The following is a 19903-nucleotide window of genomic DNA, read 5'->3' on the forward strand; positions in this document are numbered from 1 at the left end:
AACAACAATATTATAGAAAGTATAGCCCAACTTATTAGAACAGATAGGAAGGACAGAAAGGGAACCGAAAATACTATAGTACTATATTGTATTATTTACCAGAGTGCCACGTATATATAAAATGTTGCTCCAACAATTAAATAAAGACTAGTTTAACTCTTCTAAATGTAAGACTTTATAATTTACTAGATAATAAGTGAATGCAAAATATAATATTTAAAAAAAATGAAAAAGAAAAAACTTTTCCAAATCAATAATGGACATTCTCTTTTGAGATACCACTAGTTTTTTTAACCCTCTGAATCTTAATTCCCATATGTGAATTTCAAGCATCCCACAATATATTATTTTCTAAAAGTGTACCCTCCCCTCCCCCTCCCCCCTCCCCCCAAAAAGATGTGTGACCGTATTGAAAAAGATAAAGCTACAACATCTCAATTAATATCGTACGAATTGAAGTGACGATTTGTAAGATATGTTAAAAATAAGTGGTTTGTTGAATGTTATAAAGCATTAGGAATTTGTAGAACTCTTATTTAAGTTTCACGCATTTTGATTTTTGAGTTTCAAAAATTCTAGTATAATAAACACCCGATTCAGATAAGTATTTACCGTTATAAATTGTGAGCTCGCAGTGAGGACCTGAGAATAGCGCAAGACTTGCCCAGAAAGAACAAAGTAGAAGTAGAAGTATTAGTATTTCATTCCTTTCATTTACATGACACTTGGTCTTTCTTTTCTAAATTTGTTTTAGAAAAGCTTTTAAAACAATATACACTTAAGTACTAGAGATGGCAATTGGGACGAGCAGGGCAAATTCTTAAGAAAAAATTACAAGAAAATACACATGACTTCATACCATAACAAAAAATAGGAGTCAATTACTTAAATGGTCACTCAAATATCCCAAATTATCTCTTAAAGTCAATTTTCTTTTGTTTGTAACAACAAAATCACTGAACTATCCATATTGCACTCAGAAGGTCACTCAACTAGATTTTCCAAATGTTGGATTGTAAATATCTATTTTACCCTCTAAATTATAAACATTTATCTTTTTTTATTTTTTTAAAAACTTTTTAGTGTTAACAACAAAAATTCAAAAATTTATTTACACAATTCAGAATGAAAGAAAATAAAGGTTGTAAAATATATATTTCATACACGTAATATAAAAATAATTATTTAAATAAAGGTATTTTTATAATATACATTATATATTCATGAAAATTATGCTCAATTGTATTATTATGTTTCTGCTAACTTTCCGACGACACAAAGTTATGTCGCCGGAAAGCAGAGGGACTATTTGTATAGGGTAAAATATACTATGTTAAATCATGCATGGAATATATATAATATATTTGAGCATAATTTTCAAGAATATATAATGTATATTATAAAAATACCTTTATTTAAATAATTACTTTTATATTACGTGCATGGAATATATATTTTACAATCTTTATTTTCTTTCATTCTACAATAACAACAACAACAAATAAATGGGGTTTAGGGAGGGTAGTATGTATGCAGACATTACCCCTACCTCATTTTCTTTCATTCCAAATTGTGTAACAAAAATTTCTTTTTGTGGTTAATACTAAAATTGTTATTACTAACAAATTATTCTAATTAATTTTTTACTATGCTCATTATTTTGTTATTCCAGCATTATATATGCTTAAATACTTTTTATTTTTTTAATTTATAAATAATATTTATTTATTCAATAAGTAAGTCCATAATGTAAATTAAAAAGGCAAAATTCATAATATTAAAAAGTTTTAAAAAAATAAAAAGAAGATAAATATTTATAATTTAGAGGGTAAAATAGGTATTTGGCAATCCAAAATTTGGAAAATCTAGTTCGGTGACCTTCTAAGTGCAATATACATAGTTCAGTGACTTTGTTGTTACAAACGAAAGAAAAGTGACTTTAAGTGATAATTCAGGATAGTTGAGTAACCATTTGAGTAATGGACTCCAAAAATAGCTCATGTTTTTAAGTTTTACCCGACCTAGCCCATATTGTTCAGATTTTGAAAGCACTAGCAAATTCAAAATTTGTGTTCTTACATGTGACGACCCGGCCAGTCGTCTCATGAGTTACCTCTCCGTTTTTTTCCATTTCTGCTTCTTTTATGCTTTGTTATCCGTGTTATGTGGTATCGGGTTGGTCGGATCGAATCCGTAATGATTTTGGTAAGGTTTGAGGCACTTAGTCTCTTTTGAGGAAACTTGAGTTGGAAAAGTCAACCGGACGTTGACTTCTGTGTTAGAGGGATCGGATGTGAGTTCTAGTGGTTTGGTTAGCTTCGGGAGGTGATTTGAGACTTTGGAGTGCAATCGGAATGAGTTTTGGAGGTCCGGAGTAGATTTAGGCTTGAATTGGCGAAGTTGATATTTTGGCGATTTCCGGTTGGTAGGAGATATTTTGGTTGCAATAGTTCCGTTGTGTCATTTAGGATATGTGTGCAAAATTTCAGGTCATTCGGATGTGGTTTGGTTGGGTTTTTGATCAAAAGCGAAATTTGGAAGATTTTAGAAAGTTTGGTTTAAATCCGATGTGTTTTGGGCGATTTGATATTGTTTGAGGTGTTTTGATGATTGGAACAAGTTCGAATAAGGTATTAGGATATGTTTGTGCTTTTGGTTGAGGTCCCGGGGGCCTCGGGGTGATTTCGGATGGTTGACGGGAAGTTTGGATTGTGTTGCAGCTGCTGAATTGCTGCTTCTGGTATTTTTGCACCTGCGGATTAGGGACTGCAGGTCGCAGAAGCGAAAAAGGGTCAGGTGAGCAGAGACCGCAGAAGCGGTAAGGTGACTGCATCTGCGATGTCGCAGATGCGGAAGTGTGGTCGCAGATACGATTTAGGCTGGATAAGTGATTTTCGCAGAAGCGGAGGATTTAACCGCAAATGCGGTACCGCAGAAGCGGGTATTGTGCCGCAAATGCGAAAAGGTCTGGGCAGAACATATAGGTTATTTCATTTCGCGAATTTGAGCTATTTCACCATTTTTTACCTAGGCTTGAGAGCTTTTTGGGCGATTTGAGAGATTTCAAGAGAACTTCATTGAGGTATGGAAATCAAAGGCTAAAATTGGGGAAACTAGGGCTTGGAAACTTAGGCCTTTAATTATGGATTTGAAGGACCATTTGGGGTCGTATTTGAGAACTTTTGATATGTATGAACTCGTGGGGAGATAAGGAATCTATTGAGGTAAAAATTATTGAATTTCGAGACGTGGGCCTAGGGGTCGGGTTTTGGTAATTTCGGGAGTTGTGTCATATTTTGATTATTTTCGCTTGGGCTTAGTTCCCTTAGCATATTTTGATGTCCTCGTTCTGATTTTGGATAGATTCGACGCGAGTGGAGGCCGATTTGAGGGTCAAAGGCGTCACGAGTTAGAGATTTGACCGGTTCGAGGTGATTAATGATAGTAAATGATGTTCTGAGGGTTTGAAACCCCAGATTGCACATCGTAGTACTATATTGAGGTGAGACACATACTTGATAACGAGCGTGGGGTCGTGCACTATTGGGGATTGTGACTTGGTCCGTCCCGGTTGATGATTTTATGCGTATTTGATTGGAAACTACTTGCTATCATCATTATTTGGGTTGAATGTCATATTTGGGCCTAGTGCCAACTATTTGAACCCTTCGGGACATTTATTGATATTTCCTTACTGTTTTGATATATTACTTGAACTCAGTCATGCTATTTTCCACTGTTTTACTATTCAGCCATGTTTATTCAATTTTAAGACTTAAATGATATTTTAAATGATGTTTGGGCTGAAAAATATTGTTTTACTATTGCCCAAGAGACTTGTGATGATTTTGACTGAGTAAGGTCGAGGCCCTAGGTTGTGAGGAAACACTGATACTATTTTGATGCTGAGGGCCTGAGATATGTACGTCACGAGGTAGCTTGATTGATATGAGCTGAGGGCCTGGATTTGATGCCACGAGATGGCTTGTTATTGCGCTTGGGCCGTAAAGGTCCCCTCCAGGAGTCTGCACACCCTAGTGAGCGCGAGTACCCATTATGATGTGAGATTAAGCTCGAGGGGCTGGTATTGTTCTATGTGATTGCCCGAGGGGCGGATTTGTTGATACTATGCCCGAGGGGCAAACCTTTATGTGTTTATTTTTCATAAGTGCTTGTCAATTACCTGCTTAATTGTTGAAAAAGGCTTTTCAGGAAGTAAAATTTAATGCAAAGGATTTTGCCTATCTTTCACTGGATCACTGATTTTTAAATGGTTTTACTGCTTCATTATAGAATGCTTTGGGCTTTACGTGATTTCTTGATTTCAGACTTTATTTACATTTGTTACTCACTGAGTTGGAGTACTCACTTTACTCCATGCATTCCTGTGTGCAGATTCAAGCGTTGTTGATCCTGCCAGTTCGAGTTGAGAGCTCCCGGCGGATATTTGGAGTTCACGAGGTAGCTTTTTGACGTCCGTAGACCTGTGTTTCTCCCTCTTTATCATTTCTATCTTATATCAGACTTTTGTACTAGTTGTAGACCTTTCAGACTTGTATTAGGTTTTATAGATGCTCATGACTAGTGACACCCTGGTTAGGGCTGTGTTGGGTTGTTCTTCCGCATATTTATGATATTATCTGCTACTTTGGATTATCTATTCATGTTTAGACTGTTTCTACATGCTAAATTGTTAATAATTGGAAAAAAATGGGAAGTGTCGGCTGGCCTTGTCTTCACGAGAGGCGTCATCACGACCGAATCCGGGTTTAGGGTAGTGACATTACAACCATTGCTTCTAAAAGCTATGGAGTTAAATATGTGTTCTCACAACCATTGCTTTCACTCTCTTTTCTTCTCGCATCTTCTACATATGCTTCAAGAGGCCGTGTATTTTCTGCTTCTCCTCTTGTGTCACCTGGTTGCAATGTAAAAAAATTGAAGAGTAGAAGTCTACCATTGAAGACCATTCAAAGCTTTGCTTTCGAAAATGGGGTTTTTTGAGTTTGTTAGTTGTTTGGATTGGGTGTTGTTCCAATTGATTGAAAATATCAAAAGGAGTTCAAAATTTAAATTTGAAGTGATTTGGAGTAGATTTGAGTTAAATTTCAGAAAAAATGCAAGGAAGAAAACGAAGTCAATTTTTTGTATATTATGTACATTCTTGTAAAATAGTGTATATGAGTGTAGAAACACACCTTATACACTATTATACACTTTTATACACCTTTATACAAGCGTCTGCAGATGAACTTCTTCCACGGTTTTTAGTTGCAATTCTTGTTCAAAACCAGTCCAAATCTTCATTAAATAACTTCAAATTTTATGTACAACCTCCTTATACTATTTCTAATAAGTCTAAATAACACCCACTCTAAATTTCTCACAAAATCAAATTCAAAATTTAAACCTATGACGACCCGGTCAGTCGTCTAATGAGTTACCGCTCTATTTTCCCCATTTCTGTTTCTTATTACTTTGTTCAGTTGTATTTCATGTCATCGGGTTGATCGTTTGGGTTCAGAGAGGTTTTGGCAATGTTTGAGACACTTAGTCTCTTTTGAGGAAGCTTAAGTTGGAAAAGTCAACCGAATTTTGACTTATGAGTTATAGGGCTCAGATGTGAGTTCCGATAGTTTGGATAGCTTCGGGAGGTGATTTGGGACTTGGGAGCGTGATCAGAATGTGTTTTGGAGGTCCAGAGTAGATTTAGGCTTTAATTGGCGAAATTGGATTTTTGGCGTTTTCGGTTGATAGGTGAGATTTTGATATAGGGGTCAGAATGGAATTCCGAGAGTTGCAGTAGTTCTGTTGGATCATTTGGGATGTGTGTGCAAAATTTCAGGTCATTCGGACGTGTTTTGGTTGGGTATTTTTTTTTTATCAAAAGCGTAATTTAGAAGTTTTGGAAACTTAGGCTTGAATCCGATGTGTTTTGGTTGATTCGATGTTGTTTGAGGTGTTTTGAAGATTGGTATAAGTTTGAATAAGGTTATGGGATATGTTTGTGCTTTTTGTTGAAGTCCCGGGGGCCTCGGGGTGTTTTCGGATGGTTGGCGGAGAGTTGGAATTTTTGGTGAAGCTGCAGAATTTTCTGCTTCTGTTGTTTTCGCACCTGTGGATTGGGGACTGCAGGTGCGATGCCGCAGATGCAAGGAAAGGACCGCAGAAGCGGTCAAGGAGGTGAAGGGCAGGAGCCACAAATGCGGTGGGTTGAGCGCAGGTGCGACTACTTGGTCGCAGGTGTGATTTTGGACTTTTAAGTGAAAGTCGTAGAAATGGCTCATTGACCGCAAATGAGGTACCGCAGAAGCGGTATCTGGGCCGCAGGTGCGGAATCCCTGGGCCAGAAGGTATATATTGTTTCCTTCGCAAAATTTTGCTAAGTTCTCCATTTTTGAAGACGGGAAACGAGCTAGGGCAGTGATTTCAAGGGAAAATCGAAGGGAATCAGTTGGGTAAGTTTCCTAAGCTTCATTATTTGGGTTTATGATCATTTTTCCATTGTTTAATCATGGTATTAGTGGAGATTAAGGAAGAAAAATTGGGAATTAGGGCTTGGGATTAAGAGACCTTAAAATGGAAATTTGAGGGGTCATTTAGACTCTGATTTCAATGTTCTTGGTATGTATGAACTCGTGGGAGGATAAGGATTTCGTTGTTGTGATTTTTATCAAGTTTCGAGACGTGGGCCCGACGGTCGGGTTTGGCCAATTTCAGAATTCTTGGTCTAATTTGATTTATTTTGCATGGGCTTCGTCCCTTTAGCTTATTCTAATGTTATGATTCTGATTTTTGGAAGATTCGGCGCGAGTTGAGGCCGAGGCGAGAGGCAAAGGCATCGCGGAGTAGTATTTTCATTCGGTTTGAGGTAAGTAACCATTGTAAATCTGGAACTGAGGGTACAAAACCCTGGTATTCAAATTGTTTTGATAAATGCGGTGACACACATGCTAGGTGACGAGCGTGTGTGCGTGCACCGATAGGGATTGTGTAACAATACGACCGATAGTTTTGAGCCCTAGCGCATTGTTCAATAGTTAGGGTCATGCGCAGCTTCACTTCAGGTATTATGACTTGTACGCATGGTCGGAATTGAATTTCGGGGAATTCAGAGTTGATTTGGAAAAGGAATTCTCATTTCGGAAGCTTTAAATTGAAAGAATTGACTAAGATTGGATTTTAGAGTAAATAATCTTGGAATTTGGATTTGAAGGTTCCAGTAGGTTCGTATGATAATTTCGGACTTGGGCGTATGCCCAGATCTGGTTTTGGATGACCCGGTAATGTTTCGGCGTCTATTGTGGAAGTTAGCATTTTGGAAAAATCTCATAAGTTTGGGTTGAAGTGCATTTCAGGGTTATCAGTGTCCGTTTGGGATTTCGAGCCTGGGAATAGCTCCGTAAGGTGATTCTGGTATTACTAGAGCGATCGGAAGTGAATTCAGAGGTCCGTATGTTATTTTGGAGTCATTTGGCTAAAGATAGAAATTTTAAGGTTTTTGGGAAGTTTGACCGAGAGTTGACTTTTTGATATCAGGGTCGGATTCCGATTTTGGAAGTTGGAGTAGGTCCGTAATGACAAATATGACTTGTGTGCAAAATTTGAGGTCAATCGGACGTGATTTGATAGGTTTCGACATCGAATTTAAAAGTTTGAAATTCTAAAGTTCATTAAGCTTAGATTGGAGTGCGATTCATGGTTTTTAGCATTGTTTGATGTGATTTGAGGCTTCGAGAAAGTCCATGTTATATTTTAAGACTTGTGTGGGTGTTTGGCTTAGAGCCTCGGGGGCTCGGGTGAGATTCGGGATAGCTTCGGAGTGATTTGCTAAGAAATGGGACTGTTGGTAGTGGTATGATCGCAATTGCGATGCATTGGTCGCAAATGCGACCTCGCATTTGTGAACCTGGGCGGTTGGGGGGATGGCTCACATTTGAGATATTTGGATCACTTTTGCGAGGCCTGAAGGGTTCGCATTTGTGAAGCAGGCCAGTTCAGTCGAGGGTCGCGTTTGCAATGAAATCTTCGCATTTGCGGTCCCCCTGTCGCAAATGCGACATCAGAGGGCTGTGTCCAGCTATTAATTTCGAGACTTAGACCACTTAGCTGATCTTTTTCATCATCTTAGGTAATTTTTGGAGCTTTTAGAAGAGGGTTTTCACCTAGCTTGAGGTAAGTAATTTCTACACATCATAAGTAAAATACATGGATTATAGGTAGATTAATATGTGAAAATTAGGGAAAATCAAGGGCTGTAGATGAAAAACCTAAAATTTGGTAAAAACAAGATTTAACCACGAAATTTGTTAGGGAATGGAGTAAAAATCATATATTCTTGATCCTTAGATTATGGGTAACAATTTTCTTCAAAAAATTTCGGAATCCGGGCACGTGGGTTCGGGGATGAATTTTAGGAACCTTGCATTTAGGGTTGGGAAATTGGTTTAATAATTAGAATATGAACTTTTGAGCATGTATTGACTATTGCTTACCCTATTTGAATAGTTTTGGATCGTTCGACTCCAAATTGGAGGTTTGAGCGCGTTCTTGAATCGGAATATAGGCTTCGGAGCAAGGCGAGTCTCCTTTCTAACCTTGTAAGAGGGAATTATCCCCATAGGTAAAATAATTGGTTATGTGCTCCTATTTGTGGGGGCTACGGACGCACGAGGTGGCGAGAGTCCGTGTTTAGCTACTATTATGTGTAAGTCCGGGTAGTCTAGGACCCAAAAGCATGCTATACTTGGAATATTTGTAACCTTGTTGACAGTTTGAATTGCTTAAATCATATCGGATTAATAAATGAATTTCTAAAGAGATTTAAACTTCATTTTCAAAAATCTTTAAAAGAGAATTGGCATTTCTTTGGATAATTGTTCCCTGTTGACTTCTTGATTGACTGTCTGTGTGTGTTTAATTTCGAAACGGGTCGAACGCCATCTACGGTTCACGCTATTCGACCCTCTTGCAGTGCACAGTTTAAATATTGTTGGATCGGACCGTATGTCCTCGGCATGATTTGCGCATGCTTGTATTGCTTGCCTTGGAATTTATTGAAGTGACGTTGTTCCTTCCCGGCTTGAGAATAAATGTATAAATGACGAAAAGGAATTTGGAAATTTCTTATAAAAGAAAGAATTGTTTACTTGCTTCATTCTATTGAATTACAATCATGTTTATAAAAATCCACGATTTAATATATTATTGATATAACATTATTAGATAACTAGTAAGTGTCGTAGTCGACCTCTTGTCTCTACTTCTTCGAGATTAGACGGGATACTTACTAAGTACATGTTATTTTCGTACTCATACTACACTTGCTGTGCATTTTGGTTGCACAAGTTTATGTGTGACTAGTGGCATAGCGGCATAGCGGCATGGTTGGTACAGAGACTTAGGTGAGCTACACTTATCGAGACGACCCGCAGCTAGCAGAGTCACCTTCAGAGTATTGTACTGTATTTTCATTTCTGTCCACTTTGTATACTGGACAGTTAGTGTATTTTGTTTCATTCCCTAGCAAATGCTCATGCACTTGTGGCACCGGGTTCTGGGATGTCTATGGGTTTATTCAGAAATTTAAAATTTCATTATTTACTCAGTGAAAATTTATTCCTTATTGTTTAAACGTATAAAAGAAGTGATTTCAGAAATATTTAAAATGAGAAGTTACTATTTATTTGTTGTTGGCTTGCCTAACAATGGTGTCCGGCGCCATCACGACCCTTAGTGGATTTTGGGTCGTGACAACATGGTATCAGAGCACTAGGTTCCCTTAGGTATCACGAGTCATGAGCTAGTCTAGTAGAGTCTTGTGGATCGGTACGGAGACGTCTGTACTTATCTTCGAGTGGATATAGGGCTGTTAGGAGCACTTCCCTTCTTGATTCCTCATCGTGCAGTTTGATTCCTTGAGGCTTATGCCCTTGTTTCCTTCCTACTCAATCTTATGTGATGCGAACCGCTTGTTATAAATCGAGAATTGAAGAATTGTAATGGTACTACAGATGTGGTGCGAGATGTTTCTCCCGGTATAGTTGGTTGGGCTTTTGTCGTCGCCTTGCGGAAGGATTTTTCTATCGTTTCGGCTCGGTAGTTGTGCTTCTAAGAGCTTGGAGGCTATGCACAGGTTGCTATGGTGCTCACGAGTGGTTATCGCACAGTATTGACTTGATGGTAGGATACTTGCCTATGTGTTGGGGCGGTGAATGATTTGTAAGGAAGTCTACTCAGTGCACGATTCAGAGATCTGATATTTCATTTTCGGTGGAGGAAAAACGATTGGCCTATGGATGTCCAGATTTGGGGTAATGGTCTAACGAGACTTGGTATTTTCGAGTGTGGTGGAATTTTCATTTGTGATATAGTATCGCCGTCCTCGATTGTATGTGTTAAGTTCGCCGGTGTTATGGTCTGGTGTTATGGTCTTCTGCAATTTGCCTTTGGGGGTAAGATATTGTGAAATAATATTGAAGAAATGATTGTTAGATATTGTGGGGTGCGGTGGTTCAGGATTGAATCGGTGTTCCTAATGTTGGCGGCTCAAGAAAGATGATCTTCGGAAAGGTTTAAAGTTAGTAGCAATTTATGGGTTCAAGTGCTACGAATATGGATTTTATTTGAGGCAACAATTGAGCAGTAAAGGATGAGGAAGGATATATGGGGAGTGTCAAGCGGTGGTTAAAATTTCTAGAAGGTCAGGTATGAGAAGCAAAGGTCGAGTAGTCGATTAAAGGGGTGAGTTCCGCCAATGTGGGAGAATGGCGGAGTTGCATATGGGCTTTGTGGTAGGATGGCTACGCACCTTAAGGAGAGTTTGGAATGATTTGTGAATTTTAGTGATTGGTGATTGGGGTCTACGGATTTAATTTGAAGTATAGGCTATTATGCGGTAGGAGATTTGATATAACGGGAAGGAGCTGCTTGAAATGAAGAAGGATACAACATAATTTTGAATTGGAAGGATGTTGCTGCACATTTAATTGATGTCCACGAGGGGGTGGATGGACTTGTGCAACTAGAGAGTGAGCTCGGACTTAGGATGGGTTATTAATGTCGTAGTGATTGTACCTCGTGCAGCAGCATTGGAAGATGTCAGCACATAAATTCCACAGGTGGGTTATCTCCAGTGAGCAGATGGCAGTCGCATAGTTGGTGAAGCTTCTGCGAAGAATTCTATTGGTTATACAACAAAGAGATCGGTCGTGCGAATGTGGTTGATGATTCAGAGTATAAAAAGGGGGTTTAACAGAAAGATTCTAAGAATTTTGGCGATTGATTGCGCAAGGTTATGTCAATAAGAGATAAAGAATCCTGGTGAATTCCAGAGTCTTGTAATGGTGGCTTCAAGCTAAGTGGGAGAGTCCCACCACCTATGATGGGGTTGCATGGTTAACTACTTGCAAGGTTTCTGGTTAGTAGCATATTGATAGGTTATTTCATCTACGGGAAAGGAACATAAGTAGTAATTTGAGCAAAAGGATTGTTAAAGGTGTGCTATGGTTGGCCTTATTGGCTCATGTTCAGAATTAGGGAAGGATTCAGGAATTATGCCTTGTATAGATGCGGGTTTCAAGGGAAGTGATTCTGTCGGGTGCTTCGTCGAGAGGGTATTCATGTGCTAGAAGATTCATGGAGTTGATTATATTCGGGGCCAAGTCAGAGCGGGCAACTCTCAACAAAAGGTCCTAATGGATTCAAAGGGGTAAATTGTGGTGCCTAATGATTTCGAGCCTATAGGTATGGATAAGAATCAAGCTCTTGTAGCAGCTTATGAGAAGAGGCCATAATGTTCTATGATGTTTTGACTTACAGTGTAGCATTTGGGAGGAAAATGAGAAAAGACTTCGGATTCGTAGGGCGTACCAGTTGAGGATGTGAATGTACGCACAAAGGAGGTATGAAATGGTTCGTGGGATTTGAGACAGCATGGTCTCGTGATTAAAAGTCACTCACGATGAGTGTGGATGGGGTGTATTATGTGTTGAATGGAATTATTATTATTATTTCTAAGGAAATCAAGGATAAATTGGAAGAAGGCGGATTGGTTAGCCATAGTTGAATTGGCGTATTGGTGGTAGTGATCAGTTCCTTCAACGTGATCAAGTTATACAAGTGATTTGTGATAGTACGTGTGAGGCTTGTCGGCCGCCGTAATTGATGTTATTCAGAAGTGTTCCACTGTTATGGCCTGTCATGTGTAGGCAGATCCCGGAAGGGCTATGATGGCTTAGACCATTACTTAGAGATTTGCATATTCTATGGTTTTGAGAATTTACCTGTGTGTTGCTATGGTTCTCCTGAAGTGAGTTAATTGAAAATTTTTATATGATGAAGTGTTAATCTATTAATGGTTACGGAGTTATAATGAAAATCGTGTTCTATCGTATATTGGCATATTGGGTGCAGTGAGTGGTATGGAATTTTAAGTGAGGATCAAGGTTGTAGTTCAGTGTTAACAAGGATGTCACGAGCTCAGATGAGCAGTAAAGGAGTTTCGATGTTTAAAGTAAGTGGTATCGTCTTCAGCGTCACCTAAGATCGGTGTTTTGTGAAAAGGTCCTTGCATCCTGGTAATGGATTCGTAAACGCTTTCTTAGCATTAGTGCAGCCGGTGGTATGGATATATACTTGTTGTCTGTTACGAAAGGTCGTGTGAGCGTGCCCCACAGGAAGATTGTATAAGTGTGGCATGTAGTCACTTGATTGATTGAAGATTTAAACCAAGTATGAAGATGGTGGTGATATCATTAATTTGAGAATTTATGCTTGGAGGGCACTCGACTTATTGGGTTGTGGACCGTAGAGAATTTCCCCGGTTATGATGGTAGTTGTTGTGTGTTATGAGAAAAATGGGGGTGATTATGGACCTTTGAAAGGTTGTTAGCCTGGTTCAGTGTCATCAGAATCAGCTTGAGGTCGGTGGATGGATTTAGATGTGAATATAGGCTCTATATCAGGCCAGACGTGTTCATTTCAGCAATGCGCTCCTTATGGAAGAGTAGTCGGGGTGTTATTTCGTCGTCGGCTATATTATGTAATGATATATCGCACCGTGTGAGTTGTGAGACGGCTTGGTGAATTTCTTATGTGTTGAGGTTCCGCGTAGAGATGATGGTATATGAGCAGGATGACTCTTGAGATTCAGATCGTATATCGCACCTCAATTGTGCTTGAGTTTGTAGCTTATAAAGTTATATGTCTCCCTTGGGAATGGTATTATGCACCTAGCGTGATTGTGACCGATATTCGGTATCTTGTTATAATGAGCAATTTAGCTTGATATATATCTCCTTATGTGAATTCTATGTGTGGATTGGGTGGAACGCCACCATGGGTATGTTATTTAGATCGGGTTGCACGCCGCAACAATGTGATGTTGATTACAATTTTCTATATGCTATTTTTGTATGCCTGATTTCCTATTTTCTAAGGAAAGTCCATATTAGTGCATGAGTTGAGTAGTTCCTTCCAGAGTTTGTTTTTCTTTTGTATCATGTTCGAATTGGTAGCCTATTGGCATACTGTGGCATGATATGAGGCTTTTGATCATGTTAGGGGTGGCTTATTGCCTGAGCAGTTCGTACTAGGTGAGATGAGGTTATTGGATCTAGGATCAGTGCAGTCGGATTATATGAAGTATATTAAACGGCAAGACCATTATTTGGTTCAGAATGAGGTGTGGCTCTTGTCAGGAGTAGAGACCCAATGAATTGTTGATTTGGCAGTTGGTTATGAACTTCTACACATCTCTTCCGTCATGGCGGTATTGTAAGAGTTATAGCAAGACCTATGCATGTCATGAGGTGCAATTGGAGCATCAGATTCATGGAATTTCGACTAAATAGATCAGAGAATGTCATTGTGGTCCTGTGAGTAAAGTGGTGCAAGGTGTGAATTCAGCTAAGGTATGCAGTCATGTTTTGGTGCTGCGTGTAGCTATTGATACGGTGAGCGTATGTTGGAACATGCCTGATAGAGAATTCCGGATATTGGAATTGGGCTTGAAGGCTTGTTTGCTTAAGTGAAAAAGGATATCTTCAGATCGATTGAGCTAGGGTGCTCAGCTGAGTTGTGGTAGCACGGGTAGGTGCTCTAGGTGTTGAACAATGATTTCGGACAACTCTAACATAGTTCTTAGCACGTTCGAGGATGAACGTATGTTTAAGTAGGAGAGAATGTAACGACCCGACGTCGTTCAACAGTTTAGGTCCATGAGCAGTTTCACTTTAGGTATTATGACTTGTACGCATGGTCGGAATTGAATTCCGGGGAATTCGGAGTTGATTTGGAAAGGAATTCTCATTTCGGAAGCTTTAAGTTGAAAGAATTGACTAAGATTGGATTTTAGAGTAAACGACCTCGAAATTTGGATCTGAAGGTTCCAGTAGGTTGTATGATAATTTCGGACTTGGGCGTATGCCCGGATCGGGTTTTGGATGACCCAGGAACGTTTCGGCGCCTATTGTGGAAGTTAGCATTTTGGAAGAATCTCATAAGTTTGGGTTGAAGTGCATTTCAGAGTTATCAATGTCCGTTTGGGGTTTCGAGTCTGGGAATAGCTCCGTATGGTGATTCTGGTATTGGGAGCGTGATCGGAAGTGAATTCGGAGGTCCGTAGGTCATTTTGGAGTCATTTGGCTAAAGATAGAAATTTTAAGGTTTTTGGAAAGTTTGATCGAGGTTTGACTTTTTGATATCGGGGACGAATTTTGATTCCGGAAGTTGGAGTAGGTTCGTAATGGCAAATATGACTTGTGTGCAAAATTTGAGGTCAATCGGACGTGATTTGATAAGTTTCGGCATCAAATGTAGAAGTTTGAAATTCTAAAGTTCATTAAGCTTGGATTGGAGTGCGATTCATGGTTTTTAGCATTGTTTGATGTGATTTGAAGCTTCGATCAAGTCCGTGTTATGTTTTAAGACTTGTGCGGGTGTTTGGTTTGAAGTCCCGGGGGCTCGGGTGAGATTCGGGATAGCTTCGGAGTGATTTGCTAAGAAATAGGACTGCTGGTACTGGTATGATCGCAATTGCGATGCATTGGTCGCAAATGCGACCTCGCATTTGTGAGTTTCTGTTCACATTTGCGAACCTGGGTGGCTGGGGGGATGGCTCGCATTTGCGATAATTGGGTCGCTTTTGCGGGGCCTGAAGGGTTCACATTTGCGGAACCCTTTTCGCATTTGCAAAGTAGGCTAGTTCAGTCAGGGGTCGCATTTGCGATGAAATCTTCGCATTTGCGAAGTCGCATTTGCGGTCCCCCTGTCGCAAATGCGACATCAGAAGGCTGTGTCCAGCTATTAATTTCGAGACTTAGACCATTTAGCTCATTTTCTTCATCCTCTTAGGCGATTTTTGGAGCTTTTGGAAGAGGGTTTTCACCTAGCACATTGAGGTAAGTAATTTCAACACATCATAAGTTAAATACATAGATTATGGGTAGATTAACAAGTGAACATTAGGGAAAATCAAGGGTTGTAGATGAAGAACCTAGAATTTGGTAAAAACAAGATTTAACCACGAAATTTGTTAGGGAATGGAGTAAAAATCATATATTCTTGATCCTTAGGTTATGGGTAACAACTTTCTTCAAACAATTTCAGAATCCGGGCACGTGGGCCCGAGGATGAATTTTAGGAACCTTGCATTTAGGGTTGAGAAATTGGTTTAATAAATAGAATATGAACTTTTGAGCATGTATTGACTAGTTCTTATCCTATTTGAATAATTTTGGATCGTTCGACTCCAAATTGGAGGTTTGAACGCGTTCTTGAATCGGAATGTAGGCTTCGGAGCGAGGTGAGTCTCCTTTCTAACCTTGTAAGATGGAATTGTCCCCATAGGTGAAATAATTGGTTATGTGCTCCTATTTATGGGGGCTACGTACGCACGAGCTGACGAGAGTCCGTGCGTAGCTACTGTAATGTGTAAGTTCGGGTAGTTCAGGACCCAAAAATATGCGATACTTGAAATATTTGTAACCTTGTTGACATTTTGAATTGCTTAAATCATATCGGATTAGTAAATGAATTTCTAAAAAGATTTAAACTTCATTTTCAAAAATCTTTAAAAGAGAATTAGCGTTTCTTTGGATAATTGTTCCCTGTTGACTTTTTGATTGACTGGTTGTGTGTGTTTAATTTCGGAACAGACCGAATGCCTCGGTAGATTGAATAGATGCATCTATGGTTCGCGTCATTCGATCCTCTGGCAGTGCACAATTTAAATATTATTGGATCGGGTCGTACGTCCTCAGCATGATTTGCGCATGCTTGTATTGCTTGCCTTGGGATTTATTGAAATGATGTTGTTCCTTCTCGGCTTGAGAATAAATGTATAAATGACGAAAAGGAATTTGGAAATTTCCTATAAAAGAAAGAATTGTTTACTTGCTTCATTCTATTGAATTACAATCATGTTTATAAAAATCCGCCATTTAATATATTATTGATATAACATTATTGGACCACTAGTAAGTGTCGAAGTCGACCTCTCGTCTCTACTTCTTCAAGATTAGACGGGATACGTACTGAGTACACATTGTTTTCGTACTCATACTACACTTGTTGTGCATTTTTGTTACACATGTTTATGTGTGAATAGTGGCTTAGTGGCATAGCGGCATGGTTGATACAGAGACTTAGGTGAGCTGCACTTATCGAGACGACCGCAACCAGCAGAGTCTCCTTAAGAGTATTGTACTGTATTTTTATTTCTGTCCACTTTGTATACCAGACAATTATTGTATTTTATTTCATTCCCTAGTAAATGCTCATGCACTTGTGACACTGGGTTCTGGGATGTCTATGGGTTTATTCAGAAATTTAAAAATTGTTAAATGTTTCATTATTTACTCAGTGGAAATTTATTCCTTATTGTTTAAACGTATAAAAGAAGTGATTTCAGAAAAATTTAAAATGAGAAGTTACTAGTTATTTGTTGTTGGCTTGCCTGACAATGGTGTTAGGCGCCATCACGACCCTTAGTGGATTTTGGGTCGTGACAGATTGTGACTTGGTCCATCCCGTAGCGACTATTAAGCTGCGTATTTGATTTGTAATCTTATAATATTTCGTATTTTAGACATTTACACTGTATTATGGGTTGTATGCCATGTTTGGGGCCTTGTGCCGACCTGTTGAGACCCTTAGGGGGGCATTTTTACTGTTTTCCTCACTCTATCTGTTTGAAAGCATATCCTCAGTCATGTTTTACCTGTTTATTGTTTACAACTGGTTTTATCACTCTACTTCTTAAATGCGAGAACTGTTTGGACTGAGTTTCCCTGAATTCTACTGTTATGCCTGAGTGACTGTGAGGTTAATGACTGAGAGAGGTTGAGGACCTAATAGTGAGGATTATATATATATATATATATATATATATATATATATATATATATATATATATATATATATATATATATATTATGGATCGGGCTGCACGCCACAGTGATATATATATATATATTGGATCGGGCTGCGCGCCACAACGATATGATGCTTGGGCCATAGGAGCCTCTCTGGTGTACACCCCCAGTAAGCGTAGTCGACTATAAATTATGGATCGGGATGCACGACGCAACGATTACTATAATTATTACTATTATGAGATATTAATGAGCCTGAGTGCTGAGTGTGAGTACTGCGTGACTAGAGCTGAGCCACGTGTGACTGAGAGGCTGCCCGAGAGACCATGTTCTGAGTGATACCTTGCCCGAGGGAACCATTTATGATATTTTCACTTATTTCACTTTTCTTTTAAATAAGCCTCTGTTGGAAAATTGCTAAGTAAATGATTTCAAGTATTCCAAATGAAACTGAAGATTTTATGACGAAAGTGGTTTTGAACTATGGAGTTTTGATATGTGATTATGTTGTTTACTCCTTTATATGAATTTAACTACTCGTCATTGTTTTCAAACCTTATTTACTTTAGTTACTTATTGAGTTGGCGTACTCACATTACTCCCTGCACCGTGTGTGCAGATCCAGGTGCCCGAGCGGCAGAGTGAGGTTCCTCAACATTGTGAGAGTTTGTTGGAGATTGCAAGGTAGCTGCATGGCGTCCGCAGCCCTGCTTTCTTCCTCTATCCTTTTTCCCGCATTTTAGACTTGTTTTGTATCAGACAGTCAGACTTGTATATTTAGAGGATCTAGACTCGTGACACCAGATGTTTGGGCTGTATTGGTTTTATGTTTTATTGATTTCCGTACATTTTTGTTGTTTTATACATTTCTTATGAAAAATTGAGATTTAAACCTGTGTTAGAAAATGGTTTTATAAAAGAAATTCGATGTGATTAATGGTTTGGGTTGGCTTGCCTAGTAATGTGATAGACATCATCACGACCGGGTATTTGGGGTCGTGACAAAACCCACATATCTAAGCTTGTTAAAAATCTAATTTTCACCACTCAAATGAATTTGGTTTGTTGAACTAATATTTGAGTCACAGTTACTGATTCGAAAATTAAATTAAAAGCTTGAGGAATATTTTTTAAAAATCAAATAGTAATTTTGAGAACCTATTGGAGTTGGATATGTTGAATCTTAGCGTATTATTTTTGGGCTAGTTGGTTGTAAATTGAAATATGAGCTATACAATTAAAAAGTACGGAGCATGGTTGTTCTAATGTGAAATTTTTCCAATTCTTAAAGGGGCACGCAGGGAAAAATCAGGTGAAATTAAAAAATAGCCAGATTTACAAGTGGTAGTTGAAAAATAGCGATCGTTTCAAAAGTAATCAAAATTTAGTCACTTTTCATGTAAAGACAAATTTGAACGAAAACACTGTTCAAAATCCAAAAAATATTCCAGCATAATATACCGGAGTTCTACTATAATATGCTGGAAGTTCATACACAAGTGCTCCAATCTCCAGTATATTATGCTTGAACTTTTCGTGTGTTGGAGTTCCAACATAATATGCTGGAATTTCATACACAGGTGCATCAATCTCCAGTATATTATGTTGGAACTTTCCGTATTGCAGCAAAATAGTAGCTATTTCTCAATGACCTTGTAACACGTTGGTTATTTTTCAATTACCAGTAAGAAAACTGATTAGCCCGTGCTATTTTCATGGAAAAATTTAAATAGGTCGGGACGGGGCAGGGCAGGGCAGGGCAAAATATTATTTTTGGAAAAATTAATGGGTTAGGGCAGGGCAGGGCGTCTCCACTTTCTTCTTCTTCGGTAATTTTTGTTGATCCGCGTGACTTTTAATTACGTTAATTTGCAAGGTTTTTCATGGACGGACTTTTGGATAAGCTCTCCGATTGTATAACAACCCAAACCAGAGAGGGGAAATGATACGGTAGAATTTTAACAAAATCCAATTAACTAGAAACAATTTCTTTTTTTCAAAAGGAATTTGCGGTTTTAGTCATGTAAATATCGGTAAATTCTGATTATGATCTTTGTGGCATCAACACGTTTAACCTTCAAATTTCAATGAATTGAAGTGTGTCTTTTTGATTCGTTTGCTTGTGAATCTTTTACAAATTAATCAACTCATTAATTGTTACATAATATAGTTATCTATGAGTTATCTTAAATCTATATTAGTTACTCCATGGTGATATATACGGTTCTTACAATTTTATATATACTAGTCTTAGGTACGTGCGTTGTGCGTGTACCCTATATTATAAATATAATTTTTTTAAAATAACAGAAGTAATCGTAATGTACTTGAGTTATAAAATAAAAATTAAAAACATAAAATAAATGTTCATAAAAATAGTAAAAATTAATTTTTAGCTCTAATATTTATTTTGCATTTTTGATGTTTAGTTTATCAAAGTTTTCAATTTTTCGCTCTAAATCATAATCTCATGTTTATTATACATATAGTGGGGTGTTGCCCGTGCTAAGCACGGGCCCAATTATTCT

Source organism: Nicotiana sylvestris, chromosome 2 (assembly GCF_000393655.2).
Source record: "Nicotiana sylvestris chromosome 2, ASM39365v2, whole genome shotgun sequence".
NCBI classification, from domain to species: domain Eukaryota; kingdom Viridiplantae; phylum Streptophyta; class Magnoliopsida; order Solanales; family Solanaceae; genus Nicotiana; species Nicotiana sylvestris.